Raw genomic sequence first — 26416 nt, 5'->3', positions numbered from 1 at the left:
CCTGCAAAAGGTAGTGGTCACAGCCCAGGACATTACAGGTAAATCCCTCCCCACCATCGAGAACATCTACAGGGTGAAGGTGAGATCTGTGGAAGATGCCTGATGTAATGAAGTGATACAGCATGGGCACAGGCCCCTCATCCTGTTGAGTCTGTGTTGACCATTGAACAACAATTTTCACTCATCCCACTTTGCATTCCGCATCGTCTCATCCATTCTCCCTCTCTCCACCACACCACACATAATTAACAGAGGTCAATTAACCAACCAACCTGCATCTTTGGGGTATGGGAAGAAACTGGAGCTCCCAGAGGAAACCCACATGATTAAAGGCAGATTGTGTAAACTCCAATAAACAGCGCAGGAAGTACAGATTGAACTTAGGTCACTAGAGTAACGTGGCAACAGTTCCAATGGGCACCTTACAGAATTTAACAGTCGGGCCTCTTAAAATATGGATTTAGTGTACTTGCTGCTGGCCTAGTTTACTGTTTATGAGACCAGCTAAAAAAAAACTGCAGGAGTGATGGCAGGAGCAGAGGGGTATCACAATGAAAGCTCATTTGCAAGCAAGAGTCAGTACCGAAAGCAAAAATGTCCAGATCATCGAGGCTTCCTATGTTGGACAGAGGCAAGCAGATGGTGGCAAGGGCTATAGCAGGTGGTGGTATGAGTAGTTCCATGATGGCCAGAGCATGGTGATTAGAGAGTAGATGATGAGGAAATAGGTAGTGGTTGGCACAGTTTGATGGTTGCCAGCAGAGAAAGGATATTTTGCATGGATGGGAGTGGTGGTTTACTGTGAATGAAGAAAGTGCATTTGTTTAAAGATAAAATGTGCAAATTTTAGATTTCCGGAACAGAGCCCATTTAAGTATTTAACAATTTATACATTTACTGAGAAATGTATTACTAATATGTACATACAATTACAAGACACAATGCTGAAAAAGGATCTATACAAGTTTTTAAAAATGGGAAAAATATTTAAATAATCAAATTTATGATGAGGCCTGGTCAAGATTGTGCCAGAAGAGTGTAACTAATACAATTAATGTTATATATCAAATTTTACACCAATTATGCTACACTTCATATAAATTACATGGACTTAATTCAAATTGTTACTGACAAATGTTTCAGATGTAACAAAGAAACAGGAACCTTGTTACATGAAGTTTGGTTTTATGAAAAAGTGGGAAAATTTTAGGAACATTTGAATATATTATTGGGAAAAATTATGAAGATACAGATACCAAAAGATCCCAGATTTTTGCTTGGTGATTTATATGATACTAAACTGAAGTTACACAATTATCAACGAAAATTTTTGAGTGTAGCAATAGCAGTGGCATGGAAATGTATGGCAGTAACATGGAAGTTAGATACTTTTATAAGGTTGGATAGATGGCATATGGAAATTCAAAACTCTATAACCATTGGAAAAAATTACTTAGAATTTAAGGAATCAACCTGAGAATTTTTATATGATTTGGAAACCATATATGGATTTCATCAGTAAGAGTCTATCCAGATCGTCCATAACACCCACTCCTCCCAATTAATATGTACAGGATAGAATAATATGTTAGGAATATATGAATAGTGAATGTTAAATAAATTCAGGTGTTTTTTCTTTATTCTCTTTTTCTTTTGGAGAGGGAATCATTTTGTATAATTTTCAATACATTATATTGTTATATGATGAAGATTTATATGTATTGCATTGATGCAAATGAAAAATAAAATTTAAAAAAAAGAAAATGAAACAAAGCAACCTAATTTTAATGTTTAAATGATTACCTGATTTTCTTGAGTGGTTTGGCTATTAAAATCTTCTCATGTTCTATAGAATCTGAAAGGGAAATCAGTTTGACCTGGGTTCAAGTTGAATGCAACTTAAAGTTCTTACTGATAGCTGTGTGTAAATTTATTACATTCTTCCCCTTATTCCATGTTGGTCTGTACTGGCTACCTTATAGCTCGGTTTGGTTCTTATTGATACACCTTATTGATTAATGCCAAAAATAATGCCTGTAGATGCTGTCACCTCCATCCCATAGAAAACACCCAAACTCGTGTTAATCTCAGGCATTATTTTTGGGTTCAGCATTTATTTCTTCAGTTCAAGTGATAATTCAGCAGCAATTAATGCCTAAAGAACCATTTTGAAACTAAAATAAAAGTTGAAATTTTTCAGTTTGAGGGATGCAAGAACATAACTGGTCCAGTGTGATTTGCTATTCAGGTGTGATTTGCTATCAGATAGTTGGTAGTTCATCTCAAAGATCTCCATTTAATTAGTTCACTCTTTACTTCCTTCCCAGCTCATTTCTAATTGGTATAATAATTTATCAATTGATAAATGAAAGTTGGGTTTTCTAATTTTAGATTCCCCATTCTCCACACCGATCCAGTTCCATACTTTCCATGTGTTCTTTACTTGTTCCCATTCTCACTTTTCTTTCACCCCACTCCGCCCTGACCACATAGTCTCCTTTGCTACCAGTCTCTCCATCTTTCCCCTCCCTTTTTATCCTTACTACCTTCCTTCCCACTTTAGTCTCAACAAATGGTCCTAACCCAAAACGTTGACTAACCATTTCCCTCCATAGATATTGCCTGCTGTCACCTCCAGCTTCTTGTCATTTCCACATAATTTATTTTCCACACTCTGCACAGGCTTTCCCATAGCTTCATTTGCTGCTTCTGGCTGGCTTTGACTTCTTTTCAGTCTGAGAAATTTCCTGTCAGCATTAAGACGAATAAGAAATTGATCCATTTGAGCTTGTGCTGGCTGGGGAGCAAAGGCTAACCAAAACAACTCCACATTTGAATATCTCCTCAAATAATGTTGTGGATTTGTAAATGTTTCTCTCCACCACAGTGAAATTCTTTACAGCATGAAGCCCACAAGACCACCAGACATATTCTGCACAAAAGGTATATTCTGTCTTGCATTAAGAACATCTACAATATAATAACACCAGATAATGTTGGAAACAATCAGCAGATCAGGTAATATCTGTAGAAACAAGCACAGTTGATATTTCACATCTGGGACATGCGTTCTGAAGAAAGGTCTGAACAAAGTTCCCAGAGCTGAAAATATGCTCTTGGTGCAGATGTTCCCTGACCTGTTGAGTGTTTTCAGCACTTCCTGTTTTTAGTTCAGACTTTCAGTATCCGCAGCTTTATTGATTTCACTTCACTGCCCATTATCTGATAATTCTGAGTAAGATTGCCAACTGGACAAAATGAGAATTTACTTTGAATTTGTACCCAGAAGAAACTACATTGGGAAAGGGTCTTATTTTAATCTTTCACCTGAACAACAGAGTATCTAATTTTGTAACGTTTCCTTGGTGTGGCATCATACGATGGATCTTTACTTTCAAAATCAGATGGTACCCACCTTTTTCAAAGAGGCATCAATCATACCAGTTCCCAAGAACCTGCCTTAATGACCAGTAGCACTTACATCAACAGTGATGAAGTATTTCAAAGGCTGGTGTTGAAACATATCAACTCCTGTCTGAGCAGTGTTCCAGTTTGCCTAATGTAGAAACAGGTCTATGGCAGATGCCATTTCACTGGCTAACATAAAGTCTTGGAACACATTGACAGCAAAGATGCATTCGACAGGATGTTCTTTATCGACTACAATTTGGCATTTAACACCATCATCCCCTCAAGACTGATCAGCAAACTCCAAGAGCTGGGAGTTAACACCCCGCTGTTAATTGGATCATGGATTTCCTCATCTCCAGGTGACAATCAGTGAGGATTGGTAAGAATATCTCCTCCACAATCCCCATCAGTACAAGAGCACCATAGGGTTGTGCTCTTAGCCCCCCTGCTTTAATAATTTTACACCCAAGACTGCATTGCTCAATGAGACAATAACACCATCTACAAATTTGCTAACGATACCACAGTAGTGGGTTGTATAAAGAAAGGGGATGAGTCAGCCTACAGGAGGGAGATTGAAAACTTGGCTGAATGGTTCACCAACAACAACCTTGCACTCAATGCCACCAAAACTAAGGAGCTGATTGCTGACTTCAGGAAAGGAAACCTAGAGGTATACAGTCCAGTGATCATTGGGGGATCAGAGGTGGAGAGGTGAGCAAATACAAGTTGTTGGGAGTCACCATCTCAGAGAATCTATCTTGGACCCAACACACTAATGGCATCGTGAAGAAAGCAATTAAATGCCTCTACTTCCTCAGGACTTTGTGGAGGTTTTGTATGAGGCCAGAAACCCTGGAAAATTTCTACAGATGTATGGTGCAAAGTGCTGACCGGCAGCATCACAGTCTGTTATGAGGACACCAATACCCCTGAGCGTAAAGCCCTCCAAAATGTAGTGGACGCAGCCCAGGTCATCATAGACAAAACCCTCCCCACTATTGAGAACATCTACAGTTGATGTCAGAGAGCAGCTGCAATCATCAAGGATTCACACCACCCAGCTCACGCTCTGTTCTCACTGCTGCCGTCAAGAAAGAGGTGTAGGTGCCACAAGACTCACACCACCAGGTTCAGGAACAGCTGCTACCCCTCCTCCATCAGATTCCTCAATAACAAACTCAGACTCATTTAAGGATCTTACTTGTGCACTTTATTGGATTTCATTTTGTTCTCTCTCTATTGCAGTCAGTTTGTTTACATCTGTTATCTGTTACAGTTCTTTATTTGTTTATATGTATACACGGTACAGTTTTATTTTGCACTATCAATTAGTGATAATTCTACCTTGTCTGCAGTAAAAAGATTCTCAGGGTTGTATGTGATGTCCTGTATGTACTCTGACAATCAATCTGAAAATAATAAGTAAAATGACTCTTTGGAAAGCAATAATATAATAATAGGAGACTCATTAAGATATTTTCCTTCCAGTTTGCGTTAACACTGCAAGAAAAATGTCTTTATTTCTCTTTAATATCTATTCATTATAATTTTTCATTTTATTTACCTATTATTTTCCTGCCAACATTCCCCTTTCCTGAGTGTCCTTGTTATTTGAGATTCAGAATTTCTTTTTCAAAGTTGAGAATTCTAGGCCAAGGTTTGTGGTTCACTGCCAAGGCTGGAATGAGTAGAGAATAAAAGATAAATCAGGAAGTAGTACTAATATGATCCCAACCTTGAGATTAAGGGAGGAAAGAATGAAAGGGGATAGAATGAAAACTTTCCAAGTGACCTGATAAAGAGTTAGACAGCAGAGTTATCATTGTACTGGATAAGTGGGAGATGTATGAAGGAATATTCTAAATGAATGATTGTTCAAGGCATATTTGAAGTTTGTGAAACTAATTATAAAGCTAGGTGCCTTTAGGTCGAGTTAAATCTGAACATCTGGTATTAACATCAACTTCTCCAGTTTCTGCTAACCTACTCCCCTTTTCCCCCTCCTTTCCCTTCCCCCTGTCTTCTTTCACTCAGATATCCCCACTTCCCTCTCTATTCCCCAGGCCATCACTCCTCCCCCTGATCGCTGCTGTGCTCTCCCTCTCTTCTCCACCTATTTCCTCCTGCCTTAAGGACTACGCTCCTCCCCCAATTCCTCCCCCTCCCATCATTTCTACTTACCTTGATGAAGGTCTCAAGCACAAAACATTCCTTATATATCTTTATCTTTGCTATATAAAGTACACCAGCTGTGTTTCTCCAGCGTTGTGTCAATTTCAACCACAGTGTCTGCAGGCTTGCATGTTTTACTTAATTCTGAACACCATGCATTCCATCAACTTATTTTCTTACCTTATATTACAGTTGTTTAACATTTAGAAAAAAAAGGAACACCAATGGCAATTTACTTGTAAAGGATTGTAAGAATATGGTACTTAGCTCTGGTAAGGTAAAATTAATGTATATGGTTATTTGTTGAAGCTTTGCAGTAATGTTTCTTTTCAATTAACACACACACACACTCAATTTTTATATACATATAATTAATTGACAGTGCACTTAAAACACCCTACACAGTGTTCCCATCTCTTCTGAGCCACTGGAATGAGTCACTTCTACTGTCCTGAAGGGTGGAGGGAACATAAAGGCTGAAAGTTCAAAACTTATGACTTTGACTGTGGATGGAACAGGAGTCAATAGTACAATAGCAGAGTAAAGGAAGAGAAGGGAAATAAAAGCACTAAAGCTAGAGGAATTAAGCTCCTGGCAGAGCTATTGGGTGGAATGTACTTTAAGAGATAGAGAAGAACAAGGCTGTAGAGAGACCGATTAGTCATTCCAATTTTAGAATCATGACATCAATTAGTCACATCATGTTCGACTGGCCTCACTTTGCTGATTTATAATGGTGGAGGGGAAGGGCACACTGTTAGAAATTTTAATTTAAAAAAATTTAGACATGTAGCACGGCAACAGCCATTTTGCCCCACGGGTCCATGCTGCCCAATTTACACCAAATGAACCGATACCCCCCAGTATGTTTTGAATGGTGGGAGGAAACTGGAGCACCCAGGGAAAACCCATGTTGACACAAGGAGAACGTACAAAATCCTTACAGATAGCAAGAGATTCAAAGCCCAGACCCGATTGCTGATGCCAAGTATGCCACCTGAGGGAACTTTATAATTCTATTATGTTCCCTATGAGTGAGTACATGAATGTGTCTATAGGAGATAATGGGAATTTTTAGGAACCAGATTGAGATGAATTATATCCATAACATAGATTCATGGAGTGTTACATATCTCTCTCTCTCTCTCTCTCTCTAGAATGGCAGACAATACTCTAACTTCTCTGCCATTTCTTCGCACCACTCAGAAACAGCTGCTACCCCTCTACCATCAGAATCCTCAACAACAAAGTCAATCAGAGACTCATTTAAGGATTCTTTCTTCTGCACTTTATTGATTTTCTTTGTTCTCTTGGTATTGCACAGTCAGTTGGTTTATATTCATTATCTGTTTTACAGTTCTTTAATTTGTTTATAAATATACACTGGTACAGTTTATTTTTGCACTACCAATTAGTGGTAATGCATGTACTCTGAAGTCATGCATGTACTCTGACAATAGATGTGAAATCTGAATCTGATCTGAAAATCTGAAAATATGTCCTACCAGAATTTGAATTCCTGAAGTGCATTATCTCATTATTATCTGGATGAAATCCATCTGTCACTATTAGAACATTACAGCACAGTACAGGCCTTTAACTATATATAGCTACAAAAAATAACTAAACCCTCACTACCTCATCCATGTGCTGTCTAAGAGTCTTTTAAATGCCCCTATGTTGCAGCCTCCACCATCACCCCTGGCAGTGCTTTTCAGGCACCCACAACTCTCTGTGTGAAATGATGTCTCCACAAATCACTTTGCAGACATGTTTTCTGGTGTTTGCTACTCCTACCTTGGGGAAAAGTGTGCTGGCTGTCCACCTTATCTATGCCTCTCATAATCAGGTAGACTTCCATTAAGTCATCTCTCATCTTTCTTTGGACCAAAGAGAAAAGCCAAAGCTCTGTTAACTTTGCCTCATAAATCAAATATTCCAATCCAGGTAAATATCTCCTATACCATTTCCATAGCTTCCACATCCTTCCTGTAATGAGGTGACCAGAACTGAACACAATGTACTAAGTGTGGTCTTATCAGAGATCTATGGAGCTGCAACATGACCTCATGACTGCTGAACTCAATCCTCCAACTAATGAAGCCCAGCATACCATAGGGCTTCTTAACTATCCCATCAACATGTGTGGCAACATTGAGAGATCCAAGGATTTAGACCCCAAGTTCCCACTGTTCTTTCATACTGTTAAATATCCTACCATTAACCTTGTACTCTGTCTTCAAGTTTGACCTTCCAAAAGCATCACCTCACATTTATCTGGATTGCACTCCATCTGCCACTTTTCTGCCCAAATTCTTGATCCTCTCCATATCCTATTGTAACCTACCTCAACCTTCAACATTATCCACAATACCTCCAACATTCATATCATCTACAAACTTACTGACTCATTCCTCTATTTCATCCAGGCCATTTATAAAAATTGCAAAGATCAAGGGTCCCAGAACAGATCCCAGCAGAACAACACTGGTCACTAACCTCCAGGCAAAATACTTTCCATTCACTACTACATTCTGCTTTCTATGTGCAAGCCAATTCTGAATCCACACAGCTGAGGTTCCACGGATCTCATGCCTCATGATGATCTGAACGAGACTCCTACGGGGGACCTTGTCAAATGCTTAACTAAAATCCATATAGACCATATCTATCTTTTTGTGACCTCATCAAAAATTTCAATCAGGCTTGTGAGATACGGCCTTACCCTCATAAAACCATGCTGACCATCACTGATAAGACCATACTTCTCTAAAAGCTCATAAATCCTATCCTTAAGAATCCTCTCTAATAGTTTCCCCACCACTGATGTAAGACTTGCTGGTCTATAATTCCCAGGATTCTCCTAATTATCTTTTTGAAACAAAAGGAACACATTTGCCATTCTCTAATTCTCCGGCATCTCACCTATGGCCAAGGAGGGCACAAAGATCATTGCCTGATCCTCAGTGGGCTTTTTCCTCCCTTCCCGTAGCAACCAGGGTGCATCTCATCCGGTCCTGGGAACTTATCAATCCTAATGTTTCAAAGAAGATCCAGTATTCCCTCCTTTTTAACCTCAACATGAGCTTGTTCTGTTCTGACCTCACCTTGAGCAATTTCCTTTCCTCTGGTGAATACTGAATCTCCCCAAGCTCCTCTGTCTCCAGGCATATGTTGGCTTCTTTATCCTTAAGTGGACCTACCTTCACTCTCATCATCCTACTGTTCTTCACATACGCATGGAACACCTTAGGGTTTTCCTCAGTCTTACTTGCCAAGGCCTTCTCATATCCCCTTCTAGCTCTCCGAAGACCTTTGTTAAGTTCCTTCCTGGCTACCAGTTCCTTCCTATTTTTTTGCTTTCTAGATCTAATGTATGCTTCATTCTTCCTTGTAACCAGCTGGCCTCACCTCTTTTGTTAACTACAGTTCCCTTTTCTTACCATTTTTTCCCAGTCTCAGTGGGACAAACCTATCCAGAACCCTGTGCAAGTTGTCCCTAAACATCCTCCACATTTATTCTCAGCTTTCTCCCATGAAAATCTATTCCCTATTTACTCTCGTTAGTTCCTGCCTCATCTCATTGTAATTTCCCTTCCCCAATTAAACACTTTGCCATTTTCTCTGCTTTTATCCTTGTCCATAGCTATGCTAAAGCTTAGGGAGTTGTGGTCACTCTCACCAAAATGCTACTGCCCCCCCACCTTCTTTTACTCCCATTCTTTAAAGCCTCTAACTGAATACATTTATGCTTCCTCCCCTGCATGTCCTTTCTCACAAACCCACATTGTATTATCCTTTCCACCTTCTGCCCTATTCTCTGCCCTCACATTCTGTTTTCTAAACTAGTTTAAATCCTCCTCAACAGCCCCAGCAAACCTACTCGCCAGAATATTGGTCCCTCTCCAGTTCTGGTGCAGCCTGTTCTTTTTTGTATAGGTCATATTTTGCCAATAATCCACAAATTTGAACCCCTGCCCACTGCACCAACTCCTTAGCCATGCATTTATCTCCCACAAATTCCTATTCCTACCCTCACTGGCACATGGCACAAGCATCAATCCAGATTATTACCTTTGAGGTATGCTCTCCCTCCCATTTCAGAATGCTGTGGACTCGATCTGGGACATCCTTCACTCTGGCCACTGGGAAGCAACATGCCATCTTGTGGTCTCAGTCTTGTTCACAGAACCTCTATTCATCTATCAAATCCTCAATCACTATAGCTCACCTTTTCTCTTCCCCCCCCCCTTAAGTGAAGGGCCAGACTCTGTGTCAGAGACCTGACCATTACAACATCCCTGGTAGATCATCCCCCAATTGTATCCAAAACAGTATACTTATTGTTGAGGGGAATGGCCATAGGGGTCTTCTGCACTGACTGCCTATACCCTTTCCCTCTCCTAAAAGTCACCCAGTTAGCTGTCTCTTGCCCTTTTGGTGTGACTGTTTCTCTATAGCTTCTGTCTAACACCCCCTCTACCTCCTAAATAATCTGGAGTTCATCCAGCTCGAACTCCATTTCTCTAACATAGTCTGTAAGGAGCTGCAGCTGGATGCACCACTTACAAATGTAATCTTGAGGGGCAATTGTGCTCTCCCAGACGTGCCACATCCTACAATCGGAACATTCCACTCCCCTAGTTGCCATCTCCACTACCTACTCTGTTACTGCGCAAAGATCTGACCTTACCTGATGTACATCGTCAGTCTGCTAAAGCTCCTCGCGCCAAAGCTTCTAAATCCTCACTCTTCCAGTTGGGTGCTGCACACTGCCCGCTCCACTTGGCTTTCCCTTCTTTTTATTGGCCACAGTTAATTGGCCAATGGAGAAATTTTAACTTCTTTATAAATGTGTTTATAAGATTTTAAAAATAAGTACATATTGATAAGAGGATAGAGGAAATCAGCATTACTTTTTTAGATGTGGTACCATTATTGAAATTACTTCTGTGCTGATATAAAGTAGGTGCTGTAATCAGCTCACCTGGTATCCAGTCAACACTACATTTCACAACAAACAATCTACTGGAGGCGTTCAGCAGGTTGATTAGCATCAGTGGGAGAAAAAGAATTGTCAACATTTTGGGCTGAAACCCTTCATCAAAACCTTGAGGAAACCTAATTTCAACAGGTCTTGATGAAGGGTTTAGGCCTGAAACCTTGACAATTCTTTCTTTCCCATTGATGCTGCGTAACCCACTGAATTCTTCCTGCAAATTGCCCCTGATATCAGCATTTACAGTCTCCTGTGTGCCTCCAGTCTATTTTTTTTAACCATTTTTAGCTCTTCTGGTGAAGCAAAGACTTGAAGTGATGCCAAGAGCACATCAACCAGGCCACCCAGATTCAAAGAGTCATTCAGCACAGAAACAGCCTCTTTGGCCAACCAAGTCCACGTTAACCATATATTAGTTCCAACTAATCACGTTTTATTCTTATCGCATTGTCATCAACTTCTGCCCAGTTTTACCAGTTATTTACACACTGAGCAAATCACAATGTCCAATTAATCTCCCAATCCACATGTCCTTGGGATATGCAAGGAAACCCATGCAGTCACAGGGAAAGCATGCTGGCTGCTGGTGCTGTTCCCCCTTCTTACATAGAAGTAGATTGGTCCAACAGAAATTTTCACCCAGTATATTGACACCAAATTACGTGCCCACAGCTGTTTTAGTAGTAAATATACATTAAAAAAAGAAACAACCACAGCTGGCTAATAGATTTAGAAATCTGTAGCAGCTTAATAGGCATGTAAAATCAACACCATTGTGGCATAGCATCAAAACACAAAATAATATACCTTCTTAAACAATGCACCTACAAAGAACCATATTCTAATCCTGAGCACAAGTCACAATGAAAAGGTGAAAAGAATCAGTACCAAAAGCATTGGGTTTGATCAGCTGGCTGAAAGTGAAAGGACCTCAAACAGTTCCCACATAACTCCAATACTTGCACCTTTCTAACATTCCTCCCTGACAACCACCTCCTTTAATGTGATTCAGACATTTACCAGAAAATGCACATTGATCTCGAGAGTTCTTACAGCAAGAATGCTCAGTTCACAGAAATGAAAAAACATTGCAGGTCTGCCTTTAATGCTGCTAGAAATCAGGTTCGTTTCTTTGTGACGGGTTTAGGAACACACGTGCCTTTGTTGTTTATGTGACATTAATTAATTAATTCAAAAATACTTTACAAAATCACATAGTAATTAATGACTCTTTTAAATAAGTTACTACTTATTTTTTGGACCTTAAGAAAATCAACATTTTTTTTCCTCTTCGATTAATTCAATGTTAAGCAACAAAATAGCAAAGCAGGATTAGAACTTGGAGGGGAGACGGCCTGGGAACACCAGATGCTGTAGGTTTCGATGAGGGGCGCTGAACAAAGTGGCGACTCTCTGCCTCACGGTAGACAAACATTTAAAAAAATTCATGCCTATTACATTCTAAATGTAGTATTACATGACAATAATGGAACCTTTCCCTTTACCTTTATCACAGAATCATGGAGAGATAGAAGCAGATTTGTCTAACAGAAATTTCAACCCAGTACACTGACACCAAATTACCTGCCTCCAGCTGTTTTAGTGGTAAATATACATAAAATATACACTGTCCATCCCAACCATTGGCTTTCCACTTACACTGTTCCTTACATTAATCTCATTTTTTTAAATTCTCCCTTAATTCTCCTCAACTTCCCCCAGATATTACAATTCACCTACACGGTAGGGGTAATTTATCGTGGCCAATTAACCTACCCCTCCCCCACCCCCACCCCCGCCATGCACCTTTGTGACATTGGACCACGTGGGGGCATATGGTCACAAAGAACACATGCATTTTCCAAACAGACAGCACCTGAGACTGCACCATAGTCAGGGTCTTTGATACTGAGGCAAATACTCCACTAATTGTATCACTGTACCACAGGCTATGTTATTGTCTTCTGAATTGCATGGTCTGAGCCACCACAAGTCCAAAATATTTCCTTCACCATCCCTTTCAACCACTTAGGTTGTTGCCAAACAGATGCTTCTATTGGGGAGATTTGATCTGCTGAGGACATTTTATAAAGCTAAAACAAGATGCTTCAGCTTGAAAGTCCACCAATAATTTGTAACAGAAAATCATGGGTAAAAACACAATAAAGCACAATTAACCGCAAAATGAAAGTAATAATGAACTTAAAGATATATGTCCTTAAATTATTTCTTAATAATTTCAGATTTACAGATTTCAGATGTATTGTCAGAGGACATACATGACGTCACATCACATAGGATCCCTGAGATTCTTTTCCTGCGGGCAATGCAGAAATATCACTTAATTGTTGTGAAAAAAATATGTGCACATGTGTACATGTAAACAAATAAAGAAAAAAAACAATGACTGTGAAAAACAGAGAGGAAAAACAAACAATAAAGTGAAGAACTAAGTCCTCACATGAGTCCCTGATTGAGTTTACTGTTGAAGATTCTGATGGTGGAGGGGTGGCAATTGTTCCTGAATTTGGTGGTGTGAGACTTGTGGAACCTATACTTCTTGCCTGATGGTAGCAGTGAGAACAGAGCATGTGCTGTGTGGGTGATTATTGCTGCTGCTATCCGATGGCAACGTTCCCCATAGATGTTCTCGATGGTGGGGAGGGTTTTGTCTGTGATGTCCTGGGCTGCGTCCACTACCTTTTGCAGAGTTTTACACTCGTGAGTATTGGTGTCCTCCATATCAGAATGTGATGCAGTTGACCAGCACATTTTCCACCAACCATCTTTAGAAATTTGCCAGTGTTTCCGAGGTCATAACAAACCTCAGCAAACTCCTAGGAAGTAGAGGCACTGACATGCTTTTTTCACAATGGTATTAGTGTGTTGGGTCCAGGAAAGATCCTCCAAGATAGAAGATCCCAAGAACTTAAATTTACCTACCCTCTCCACCTCTGATCCTCCAATGGTCACTGAATCATACGCATCTGGTTTTCCCTTTGAAAGTAACAATCTTCTCCTTGGTTTTGGAAACAATGAGTGCAAGGTTGTTGTTGATGAACCATTCAGCCAAGTTTTCCATCTCTCCCTGTATGTTGACTCATCGGCTTTCTTTATACAAACCCACTACCGTGGTATCTTCAGCAAATTTATATTTGGTGGTGTTGTCGTACTGAGCCACACACTCATAGGTGTATAGCAGGTAAAGCAGGGGCTAAGAACACAGCCCTGAGGGGCTCCTGTACTGATGGAGATTGTGGAAGAGATGTGTCCTCCTATGAGGAGAGATCTCATAATATGATCCTCTATTTCATGCTTATTCCTTCATATTTAAAAAAAACATATATATTGTAAGGCTCACACGTGTTTGAGATGTCACTTTTTCCTGATGTGACAGGAATAAGCAGAGAACTGAATGCCTTACTCTTTAAGTGTTCCAATTTTAACTCGTTTGCTAAATTTCCAAATGATATTTCAAAGCTTTTAGATAAAAAGGATAATACAGACAAACCCAAAGTCATCCCTGTCTTATCAAATTGTGACATCACACAGTGAATACACAAAACTCTGCATATACATATGCCCAGTAAGGCATTTGACAAGATCCCACATGATTGGCTGGTCCAGAAGCTTAAGACACATGGGGTTCAAGCAAAGCTAGCTAATTGGCTTCAAATTTGGTTTGGAGATGGGACGCAGAGGTAGTGGCTGATTACTAGTCTGTGAGTAGTGATGTATCACACCAGCTGCTACTGGGACCTGTGAATGTCACAAAAATTAGTTGCATTGTGGAGAGTAAGGAAGCTTGTCTAAGGCGAAGGCAGGATATAGATCAATTGGAAAGTTGGGTAGATCATTAGTGGATGAAATTTAATATTGACAAGTGTGAGGTGATGCACTTTGGAAAATCAAATAGGGATGACATTTACAATAAGTGGTAATAAGGAATGTTAATGAGCCAGGTGATCCAAGACCCAATTTCCTGAAAGTACAATACAGGAAAAATAGAGTAGTGAAGAAGTCATATGGAATGCTGCCCTTTTTAGGTCATGGCATGGGATGTAAGAATTGGAGCATTATATTGCAAATTTACAAAACACTGGTTCGGCTGTGCTTGGAGTACCACTCTGACTGACACATTATGGGAAAGATATATTCGTGCTAGAGAGAGTTACAAAGAGATTCATCAGCATATTTCCTGGATTAGAGGACCTTAGTCTCCCAATAGGAAGAAATTGAATAGGCTGGGCTTAGTTTCGCTGGAGTAAAGAAGGCTCAGCACAACCTGATCAAAATGTACATCATGAGAGGAATAAATGGAGAGTCAACATCTTTTTCTCATGGTAGGGGAATCAGAAACAAGGGAGCATACCTTGTAAGATGAGAGGTAGGAGTTTTACAATGAATCTTAAAGGTACATTTTTACACTGAGAATGGTTGATATTCAGAGCATACTGATGAAAAAGGGGTAGGATCACGTAGAATTATTTCACTTAGAGACATTTAGACAAACATAAATAGACACAAGGCAAGGAAAGGTGCTGTTTAATGTAGGCAAATAGTATTAGTGTAGACCAGTGGTTTTCAAACTAGCCCTGTAAACTCACATTCCACCTTAAGTAGTCCCTATGCCATAAGTGCTCTGTGATTAATAAGGGATTTCTTAAGGTAGCATGTGAGTGGAAAGAAAATGTTTGAAATCCACTGTTTTAATTGTACCTAATTGACTCATTATGTGCACAGTTTCAGAACTCCAAAGGACACTTTTTGTCAAGTAAAATATTTCATTAACAATTGGTTCTCAACCTTCCCTTCCCACTCACATACCTACCTTAAGCAATCACTTTTCCAATCACAGAGCACTTTTGGCATAGGGATTGCTTAAGGTGGAATCTGGGTTTAGGGGGACAGTTTGAAAACCACTAGTGCAGGGCTGAAGGCCCTGCTTCTGTGCTGTCAACCTCTATGACTATGAGACAGTTAAGGTGGCACGGTCAGCACCATCTGGTTCCAATCCTGCGCTGTCTGTAAGGAGTTTGTATGTTGACCCTGTGATCTGCTTGGGTTTTCCTCCCATCCTCCAAAACGAATGAGGTTGGTAGGTTAATTGGGTGTATTTGGGCAGCATGGGTTTCATGGGCCAGCAGCACTTTTTATCATGTTGTATGGTTAAAATATTTTAAAAATCCAAAATTTACCATCCAAAAATGGTTCAATGTTGAAGGCAGAACCTCTTCTGGGATGAATCAGTCACCTCTACATTTTAATGGTGAAGATATTATCTGTGCAAATACATAAACAAACAAAAAGAATAGTCCATTATCAGTCAAACTTCATAACCACATATTTGAAAGTGACTGTTCACATTATTTATAATAATTTTTCTGTGGAAATTCTCCTTCCCAGCATTGTGTCAAAGTTGTTAATGTCACCTTTAAAAATTATTTAAAATTAAATAATTACATAATTTTATACAAAATCACCACAAAACAAAAAGCATATTTTAATAATTAATACTATCGAACAAAACATAATTTGCTTTTAACTTTCCTCTTGCCAAATTAGAGTAAATTCATGCTCTGTAACAGGTTTGTCTTGGGCTGTATCTTCTCATAAGCACTGGGGAATTCTTTGGACTCAGTGGAGGAGAGTGGCCAGAGATGCTAATGGGAAAACAGAATTTACGAAGGAGATTCTGGAACTGACCAACACACCGAGAAATGGAATAATTCATTAAATCTGGAATAAAAAGCTATCAAAACACAACAAAAGGCAGGCCATTATATTAGAGCAGAGGAGATGATCATTTCATCCAACAAATATGACCACCCATCTATCCTTTGAGTCCTGATGCAGTGTTTCAGCCTGAAATGCAGACAAATCCTTCTCCTACAGATGCTGTGCTGAGTTTCGCTGCCTGTTTATATTTTGCTGGAACAAAAAAAAATGACCTGGTCTAATCCTCCTGATTCATATCAGTATCCTTTAACATAGACCTGTGGAAGCTGAGATCAATGGACATAAATCATTTTTAATGCCATCATCTACTGAGTGATCGCCTTTGCCAGGCTTTCTGTGCAAGTCTTTTATTTCTGGAGAATGTTCTCCTGCACTCCCTGTAAAGGCATTTTACAATGTATTTCTCAAACCTCATCAAGAGTTGAGTTCAGTGTCTGAAACTGCTTTTGAAAACGGCTGAGGAGAAAACACCAACACAAAAATAGGGCTTCAACAATGAATAGAGACAAGGAACAAAGGGATAAGCAGAGGTGAGAAAGGAGGTCACTCAAACTACATTTCCAGTGTGATAAAACAGACAACCCAACACCAGCATCTCCTCCATGAGCCACATGAACTGAATTCTGAATTATAATTACAATTAGTACTCGGGGAGTTGGAGGGGGAGGGGGCACAGTAGGAGGGAGGTGGGAAGGAAGACGTGGGGAAGGTAGTGGGGGGAATGCTTCCAACTTGGTCGACATTGACAAGCAATTGACCTGGAGCTCCAAACCATCATTCACCTTAGCCATCTGGACAAGCACAAAAGTTATTGTTAAATATATCAGGTCATTTGTTGAACAAATAAGTTTTTACTTTTCACTAAAGTATCCAGCACAAAAGTATCCAATCTTCTTCACTTCACATTTGTTATCTCGTTTTGCATTGTAGAGTTTTGCACGCTGTCTCAGAATCTAAAGGGAAATTTACCCAGTGTTGCTTTGGAAGCTGAAGTGGTCAACCTTTGCTTTAAAACCACAGCTTGCTGCTGAGCCTGGTTCTTCAGGACGCCAGGCTGACAGATTTGACAACTCTTCACAAGGAAGCCTGTAATCCAGTAAAGCAGGAAAAGTGTCTGCTTTAAATATAAATGATTTGTAAGATAGTAACATTATTGTCTTTGTCATGGAATCTAAGGATAAGTAAATGATTTAGTTAATTTAACATTAATATAATTTGAGATAGGTATGTTGAGAGATTAATAGCATACTTGATTGTCCTTCAATAATCACATGTGGTTTGTCATCAGTCTGTTACACAATATTCTCACTGTTGAGATAAACATACCTACACAATCTATGAGTGCCCTTTAACATAAATTTTCTCCAAGTACAATTTAGAAGTAAAGCTAATACTGTAATAATTATTTTATTTTATAAGAATTATTAAAAAGGTCAAAGTATTTAACTGTCACATATTGAACATTTTAAATAAAAACTGTAAACATGTTGTTGAATTAAATATTACTTTAGATTAGAGTTATATAAAACAGCACCTTATCTATTCTAAACAAAGATTTATTTGTAAAATTGTTAACCTACAAAGGTTACTTTTAAACCTGCCTTTACAGCTTAATTATCTTTCAAAACAAGTTAAGGGGCAGCTGCAAAAACATTCATAGGCCTGAAAACAAACTGCTGAAACATGAAACATGTAATTCTACATTTTACAAAATTCAATTCCAGAAAATGTCAAAAACTGCTTGTATTAAATCCTTGACTAGCAACAAGACAAACCGGAACTTTCATTTCTGTTCTTGATCACAGATGTGTGAAATATACATGCCTAATGTCTGTTTTACAGGTGTTTTACAATGTATGTACTTCAACACAAATGGCTGCAAATGACTCGCAAGGAGACCTGATGGTTCATCAGTTAAAGAAGGCCAACTGTACTGGAGGATCCAGAGGAATAATATTAAATAAATTCTTTAATTTGGTTAAACTCAGATGACTTTTACCTTGGTTCCATTACATATGTTACATTGACTACTGGACCTGAGGACTTGTGTGCTCATGAGCAGCATTCCGCATCCATTAGCGCACGTGCTTTAATGTTTATCACTCGTTCCAGAGTAAGGCCATGACAATGAATCTTCAGTGTTTGAAGGTAGCCGATTAGACCAACATGGGCTTGAGAACTCCTTTCACACAGGTGACAGTTGTGTAGGGGATGCTGTAGCAACAATAGTTCTTCATTTTTGAGATTCTCTTTTCCATTTGCTTCCTCCATTCAAGCTTCCTCATATGGACGAGCACCAATTTTTAAATAAATTTTACAAATAAATCTTTGTTTAGAATGGATAAGGTGCTGTTTTATATAACACTTATCTAAAGTAATATTTAATTCAACAACATGTTTACAGTTTTTATTTAAAATGTTCAATATGTGACAGTTAAATACTTTGACCTTTTTAATAATACTTACGAAATAAAATAATTATTAAAATTATTGCAGGTCAAACAGGACAATCCAATGCTGGTTGCAATAGATAGGAGATGGCTGTCTGATTGAGGCAGGAAGTGAAAATTGGCTCAAGTACAATGACTAATAGTTGTTACAGAAGTCTTGTAATACTTAATGGAGACAATTTCTGTAATGTTGAAAGTAACTCAAACCACAAAAGAAACTTCAAAATAATTGTCCAAAAGATCTTTGGCTCAGTACCTCTGGATGTTAACATCCTTTTTCTCAGTTAAATTCCAAGAGCTTTTAAGTCCATTAACATCACCCCTTCCTTAAGTAACCTATCCACAATCTGTTTATGCCTACTCATCCACTTCCTCCTTTATCCAACCATCCATACTTCTCTCTTTAAACCTGTCAATGCAATTGTGGTGATAAATAGACGAGATACAAGTAGACTCTTCCCCCTGAGAGTAGGGGAGGTTGAAACAAGAGGAGACAAGTTGAGGGTAAGGGGGCAAAATTTTAGGAGAAACATTAGAAGATGTTTCTTCACTCAGAGAGTGGTGGCTGAATGGAATAATCTTCCAGAGGAAATAGTTGAGGCAGAACCAATTCTTTCATTTAAGAGGAGACTGGATATATAGATGGATAGGAGGTGTTTGGAGGGTTATGGGGGAGAATAGGTGGGGGGATCTAGAGGAATTGTTTGAGTGAACCAGCATGGTCTTGAAGGGCCGAGATGGCTTGTTTCCATTGCCATAAACTGTTATATGGTTAAGTTTCCTCCATTGTATATAGCTATTGTTGGCTACTGTATATATGGAGCTGGCCCGCCCACTGATGAGTCATACCCTATGGGTATGTGGTCTTGGGCCAAAAAGGTCGAGCCACCTCACCCTTCCCGCCATTCCTATACTTGGATCCGGGTCAGCAAGTTTCTTCTGTATATTAAAGCCTATCGTTCCCTCAGCCTAGCCTTGGTGGTTACTGATAGTGCCCTACAGCAATCCTTCACTGCTTTCACCTATTTCACCATCTGTAGTTTATCTTCTCCCCCACTCCAACACCAGAAATGCTCTAGATCTAGACCAAACCATTTGTAGCTGATGTTTAAACTATGACAATCTGCCATGGATTTTTTAAAGTTCTGATATTTATAACAAGTTATTATCTTTTGATGTAACACATCAAGTGAGGCAATGTGGGTGGAAATCAGGAACCAGAAAGCAGTAGTCACCCTGATGAGTGCAAACATTCACCAGGAGCAAGGGTTAAATATGTAGAGAGATTGCTGGGGTTTGTACAAAAAGCAAGGCTGTTATTTTGGGTGATTTTAATTTCCCCAACACTGACAAGGAATGCCAAAGTGTTGGCAGATTGGATGGAGTGAACTCCATCTACCATACCTGGTATGATGCAGCCATCCAGGACGCTCCTGATAGAGCCTCTTATAGAAGGTTGATATAATGGCGGCCGGTAGCCTTACCTGCTTCCGTCTTCTCAGAAAGTGCAGTTGCTGTTGCGCATTCCTGACAAGTAAGGAGATGTTGAAGGTCCACGATAGGTCACTAATTAAGTGAACTCCAAGGAACTTGGTGCTTTTCACTCTCTCTACTACAGAATTGTTAATGTGTAGTAGAGAGTGGTCATTCTTGGTCCTCTTGGAGTCCACAATCACCTCTTTCATCTTGTCCATGTTAAGATTCAGGTTGTTTCTCTCACACCATTTCATGAGATTTTCCACCTCTTCTCTGTAGTGCGACTCATCATTGCTGTTGATGAGGCCAACTACAGTTGTGTCATCTCCAAACTTGATGACACTGACGGAACTGGATCTTGGCAATGCAGTCGTGAGTCAGTGGCGTTAACAGGAGCAGGCTGAGTACACAGCCCTGAGGTGCAGTGTGAAGTTGATCAGGTACCTGACATAATGGTAGGAAACACTTTGGGACCAGTAACCCACATTCTATTATCTTTAAGCTAGTCAGAGAAATGGATAACATTGGTCCTCAAATTAAATTGGAGCAAGGCCAATTTTGACAAGATTAGGCAGGAGTTAGCAACAGTTGATTGGATGCAACTGTTAGAAAGTAAAATCATGATGTGTTTAAGAGGCGATAATGAAGAAACAGGACGAAGATGTTCCCAGTGAGGTGAAGGGCAGAAATGGCAAGGTAAAAGAGATTTAGACACAGATCAGGAAGATAAAGAATGTATATATCAGACAAGTTCAAGGGAATCCTGCGAGAGGTATAAGAAATGCAGATGTATAATGAAGAGGGAAATGAGGTCTAAAGGAGGTTTTGATGGACGGTATAAGGGAGAATTTGAGAAGACTTTTATGTATATTAAGTACAAGATAGTTAAGAGGGAATGTCCCCCTTATGAATCAGGAGAGTTGTCTATGTTATGGAACCAGAAGTGATGAGGAAGGACGTAAATTAATATTTTGTAAATGTGTTCACAGTTGAAAAGAATAAGCAGAGGTGAGAGAAGGGGGAATGACGTAACTAAAGATAAAATTGTCTGCATCAGTAATGAAGAGGTGTTTGCAATCTTAGATTATTTCAAGTTGGATAGCTCTCTGGGCTCTCAGATCAGGTGTAACCCAGAAAATTGTGCGAAGGTTGGATTCTTGACGGACATTTTTAGCTCATCACTGAGGACAGGGGAGCTCTGAAGAATGGAAAATGTGGTGCCATTGTTTAAAAGGAGTATTAGGATATTCTGGGTAACTACAGACCTGACATCAGTGGTAAAGGAAACAGCTGGAGAGGATTCTGAGAGATAGAACCTATTGACTTTTGGATAGCCAGGTGAAAATGTGTGGGATATTGAGCCTCATAATAGAATTTTTTGAAGAGGTAACAAAGAAGAGAGATGAGGGCAAGATAGTTGATATTATTTATCTGGCTTTTAGTAAAAGGTGTGATAAGGTCCAACATGATAGGTTGGTATGGAAGGTTGGGGCACTTAGGATTGGATGCAAACTGGATAAAAAAATTGTCTCAGGATAGGAGTCAGAAAGTGATTTAGATGGCAGTGGAGGACTGTGTTCAGTGGTGTGACTCATGCTTCAGAGCGAGAACCGTTGCTTTTTGTAATGTACATAAATGATTGAGATAAGGATGTTTGTGACAAGGTGAATAAGTCTGTTTGTGACACAAAAAGTGTGCTCTGATGGACAGTGACGAAGTTTACCTGGGGTTTCAAAAGGATCTAGACAAAATGGGGAAATGAGCTAAGGAATGACTAAGGCAGTCAACTGAGAGAAATGCTAGATGCTGGATTTGGTTAAATTGAACCAGGCCAGGACTTAACTCTATTAGTGCCACAGCCTTAAAAAGAGTTATGGAGCAGAGGGATCTAAAGTTGGTAGCACAAATAAGCAAGTAGTGAAGAGAACATTTGGCGTTGCCTTCATCGGTCGAGGCATTGAATACAAATTTTGGGAAGTCATGTTGTAATTACACAAGATGTTAGTGAGGCCACACTTGGAATATTGTGCATAGTTTTTTGTTGCTTTGATATAGAAAATATATTATATAGTTGGAAAGGGTACAGAAGAGATTTATGATATTGATGTCAGGATTAGGGAGGTTGAATTATTGTGAGAGACTGGAAAAACAAGGCCTGCTTGCCTTAGTGCACAGAAGGTTGAGATGGGATCTTATTGAGAAAATAAATCATGTGGGGCATTAATAAAGTGAATAGTGACAGTCTGTTTGGAGAATCTAATTAGGGGATGGGGCATAACTATATGGTGAGGGGGTGGGTGGGATTTAAAGGGGATGTGAAGGTTCTTTACTCTGAAGGCAGTGGGAATATAGAACTAGCTGCCAGGTGAAGTGGTAGAGGCAGGTTCGCTTCCTTTAAACACACTTGAGCAACCATATGGATGAGAGGGGATTGCAGGGTTATGGGCTAATGTGGGACTAAAAAGCAAGAGTGGTGCAGATCAGCTGAACTTTTGGGCCTGTTTCCGTGCTGTGGGACTCCATGACTCAATAAATAAAACGAACACCTCTCCACCCCTTTCCCTCACTATTCACCCAGCCATCCCTCCTCCCCTTGCATATTGGTGTGACCTCCCTCCCTTCTCCACCTATTACCTCCTGCCTTTGCTACCAGCTCCTCCCCGTAAGCCTCCACCCTTACAATGATATGATTGCAAAGCTTTAAAAAAATTGACGTTCTTATCACATGCATTTTGTTCTATTGTCTATCATGTGGGAGATTGGTTTTCATGGACAAATGCAGAATACATTAGATCTTATCACTGTCATCACATCCACTTTATAATGTTTTGGATGCTATTTGCTTGAACCTTTTTTTCAGGGCTGGGTGAATTCACAGAAATCCAGTCCATTTAATAAGCACGATGCTGGAAATCCCATTATTGCACCTGTTAAAAACGCTGTTGCCAAATTAGCAGAATAAAATTTGGCATTTAAAAAAAAATTCAATTACTTCACATATTTTAAATAGATTAAACTATTCATTGAATACACAGAAATCCTGGAGGAACCCAGCAGGTCTCGCAGCATCCATAGGAGGTAAGGATGTATAACTAATGTTTCAGGATCTCCCAGAGGCTTGCTTCGCTGAGCACCTTCACTCTGTCCAGATCAGTGGCAGGGACCTCCCAGTGGCTAGTCCAGGACCCCAAACAGGCCTTTCAAATGAAGCAACACTGCATTTGTGTACCCGCAGGATTTATTTATTACACCCGGTGCTCCCTTTGTGGCCTTCTTTACAACAGAGAGACTGTGCGCACACTGGGAGATCGCTTCACTGAGCCCCATCACTCTGTCTGCATCAATGACAAGGATCTCCCAGTGGCCAACCATTTCATTTCTGCATCCCACTCCCACACTCACGTCTATCAATGGCCTCATGTACTATCCCCCCAAGACCACCCATAAAATGGAGGAAAATCCAGTTTTCCATCTGGGATTAACATTGACTTTTCCGGCTTCAGATAACTTGCTCTCTCTTTCCCCCTCCCTTCCCTTCCCCCTGTCTACTTTCCCTCAGCTCTCCACCCCTTTCCCTCTCTATTCGCCTAGCCATTCCTCCTCCCCTTGCTTACTGATGTGACCTCCCTCCCTCCTACACCTATTACCTCCTGCCTTTGCTACCAGCTCCTCCCCGTAAGCCTCCCCCCTTACCTTTTTGTTCAGACACCTGACGATATGTTTCCATACTTTGATGAAAGGCTCAAGCCTGAAACGTCAATTATGTATTTTTATCTTTGCTACATAAAGGACACTGCTTGACCTGCTGAGTTGCTCCAGCTTTGTGCTTTTACATTAATGTTTTGGACCTGAGCCCTTCTTCAGTGAAGAGCAGGCAGACACCCGAATAAAAAGGCTGAGGGAGGAGGACAGACCAACCAACAAACAAAAGGTGAAAATTGGACGTGGATAGGAGGACAGGAGAGAAAAGCTGAGAATTGATGGGGGAGGGGGTATTTCTGTGAATGGAGTTAGGAGACAGAGGGAAAGGGAAGTGAAAGAGAGAGAGAGAGAGAGAGAGAGAGATAGGGAGAGGAAAGGAGAAATAGGAATAGGGGAAGATGAGAGATGGGAGTAGGGTGGTGGGCTAACAGAACCCGAAGAAGTCGATATTAAAATGTTATTCAATTGGAGAGTGCCAAATGGAAGATGAGGTGCTGTACCTCCAATTTATGGGTAGTCCCAGTCTGGCAGTGCATGAGACCATGGATAGACATGTCAGCAAGGGAATGGGGTAATGAACTGAAGTGGGTTACCACAGGGAGATCCCACTATTGCAATGGACAGAGCAAAAGTGCTGAAGGAAGAGATCTCCCAGTCTGCCTCGACTCTGCCCAATGTAGAGGAACTCACAATGGAAGCACTGGACACAGTAGATGACCACTGCAGATTATCAAGTGATATGTTGCTTCAATTGGAAGGACTGTTTGGGGCCCCAAATAGTGACAAGAGAGAGGGTGTGGGTGTGTGTAACATTTCTTGCACTCATAGGGGTAAATGTCAAGGGGGTGGCCAGTGGGAAAGGAGGAGTGGAGGGAGTCATGGAGGGAGTGGTCCCTGTCTAAGGGGGAGAGAGGAGGAGAGGGGAAGATGTGCCCGGCAGCGGGATCATATAGCAGGTGGCAGAAATGGCAGAGGCTAGTAGGGTGGTAGGAGAAGACAAGGGTAATCCCGTCCTTATTGTGTGTGGAGGTGGAGGGGGCTCTTTTCTCCCTTCTCCCCAAGCCTTTTTATTAAGGCACTTGTCTGCTTTCTGCTCAAATCCTGAAGAAGGGCTCAGGCCTGAAATGGCACTGATATATCTTTACCTCCTATGGACGCTGTGAGACCTGCTGAGTTCCTCCAGCATTTCGGTGTTTTTATTTCATTACAGTGTATGCAGATTTTCATGTTTCAAACTATTCACTGAATTAAGTTAGAAATTTTTATGGTGTGTTCATTTTCAAAAAACATTATGGTGTGACTACAGAAATGTTGTTTTGATCGGATTGTTGATTACTTGTGCCTTTGAAAATATTGTACATCTAAACCCTTTTAAGAAGTTTGTCAATCTTTAATTAGTGAACTGCTTTGAGAGCTGACAGCTGAAATTGCCTCCTTGTCATCACACAGGTAATTCTGAGCTGGTGCATGCGTGATAATGAATGACTGATTGCACATAAATTTCAGTGCTGGATAATGAAGATGGACAAGCTTTGTTAAAGCAAACAGTCACAGACTACACATTTATGTGGAAAATAAGTTCGACTGATTGTTTTATTGCTGGCATTACAAACACAATTTATTTTAAGATAAGGTCTAAATGAAATGCTGAGAAAAACTGGAATTTCAAGTCCATGTCCAATTTTGATCAATTTCTTCATTAAAAAAAAACATAATTTTCACGTTTCCTTATAAATCTTTTGTTTTTCATTGACTTTTAATTTAAGATGAAGCACTAGTTGGAAAATGGGAAATTTCTTGCATGAATTTGCTGTTGGAAATCTTTTAATTGTTTTAATTAGTTTATCAAAAGGGGCATGACTCTGGGTAGATGCTTTTGGTGCTGATACAAAAACCAACATATAATCTGCCTCATAACTCCAATTATTCCAGAGAGTTAGATTAAAAGAAAGAGCTGGATGGCTCAACAACACCTTGATAACTCTTGTTCAGCACAGTAATGGCTTCTTATGGGCCACCTCTTCCACACTGACTGCGATGTCTAAGTGGGCTAATCTCATTTACCTGCATTAGGCCTGTATTTATCTAGTCCTTGCCTCTCCAAATACTTGTCCAAATGCCTTTTAAACATTGTAACATTATCTGCCTCCTCTGGCAGCTTGTTCCAAATATTCATCAGTCCACAAAAGTGCTGGGGAAACTAAGCAGAAAGTCAACATTTTGGCCCTTTGTGCTTTCAACTGCCTTCGACTTTGCTACTGAGTTTTTCCTGCATTTTTGTGCACTGTACTGGACCCCAGCATCTGCAGATGTCTTATTTACCTCCAATAATTCATCATCTTTAGTGTGAAAATCTTATCCCTCACATTTCTGAAATGTAATTGTAATCAGTGTAATTATAATCAACATAAAATGTAATTAGCATGAAGCGATTTTTTAAAAGTCGTAAGTCATTTTTAAACTC

At 40.0% G+C, this 26416-nt stretch overlaps 2 long non-coding RNA genes across 5 annotated transcripts in view; one reads left to right on the top strand and one right to left on the bottom strand.

Moving 5' to 3' along the window:
- The window catches only part of LOC138755322 (uncharacterized), an 82058-nt gene that overhangs the window by 2029 nt on the left and 53613 nt on the right, over positions 1 to 26416 (bottom strand). For 2 of the 4 annotated variants that reach the window (XR_011352189.1, XR_011352192.1), the window contains 3 exons: positions 15784 to 15867; positions 4759 to 4823; positions 1804 to 1855 (listed from right to left, as the gene is read on the bottom strand). This is a non-coding gene — a long non-coding RNA (uncharacterized lncRNA). Of the gene's footprint in view, positions 1 to 1803; positions 1856 to 4758; positions 4824 to 13946; positions 14192 to 15783; positions 15868 to 26416 lie in introns of those variants that run through there. The other 2 variants (XR_011352190.1, XR_011352191.1) reach the window with 2 other exon arrangements.
- LOC138755323 (uncharacterized) lies at positions 14191 to 25616 on the top strand. Its single transcript, XR_011352193.1, has 3 exons — positions 14191 to 14286; positions 17255 to 17460; positions 25402 to 25616. It is a non-coding gene; the product is annotated as an uncharacterized lncRNA (long non-coding RNA).

This window comes from Narcine bancroftii, chromosome 2 (assembly GCF_036971445.1).
Source record: "Narcine bancroftii isolate sNarBan1 chromosome 2, sNarBan1.hap1, whole genome shotgun sequence".
Taxonomy (NCBI): domain Eukaryota; kingdom Metazoa; phylum Chordata; class Chondrichthyes; order Torpediniformes; family Narcinidae; genus Narcine; species Narcine bancroftii.
Note: the sequence above shows the minus strand (reverse complement) of the source record. Positions and strands in the feature narration are given on the sequence as shown.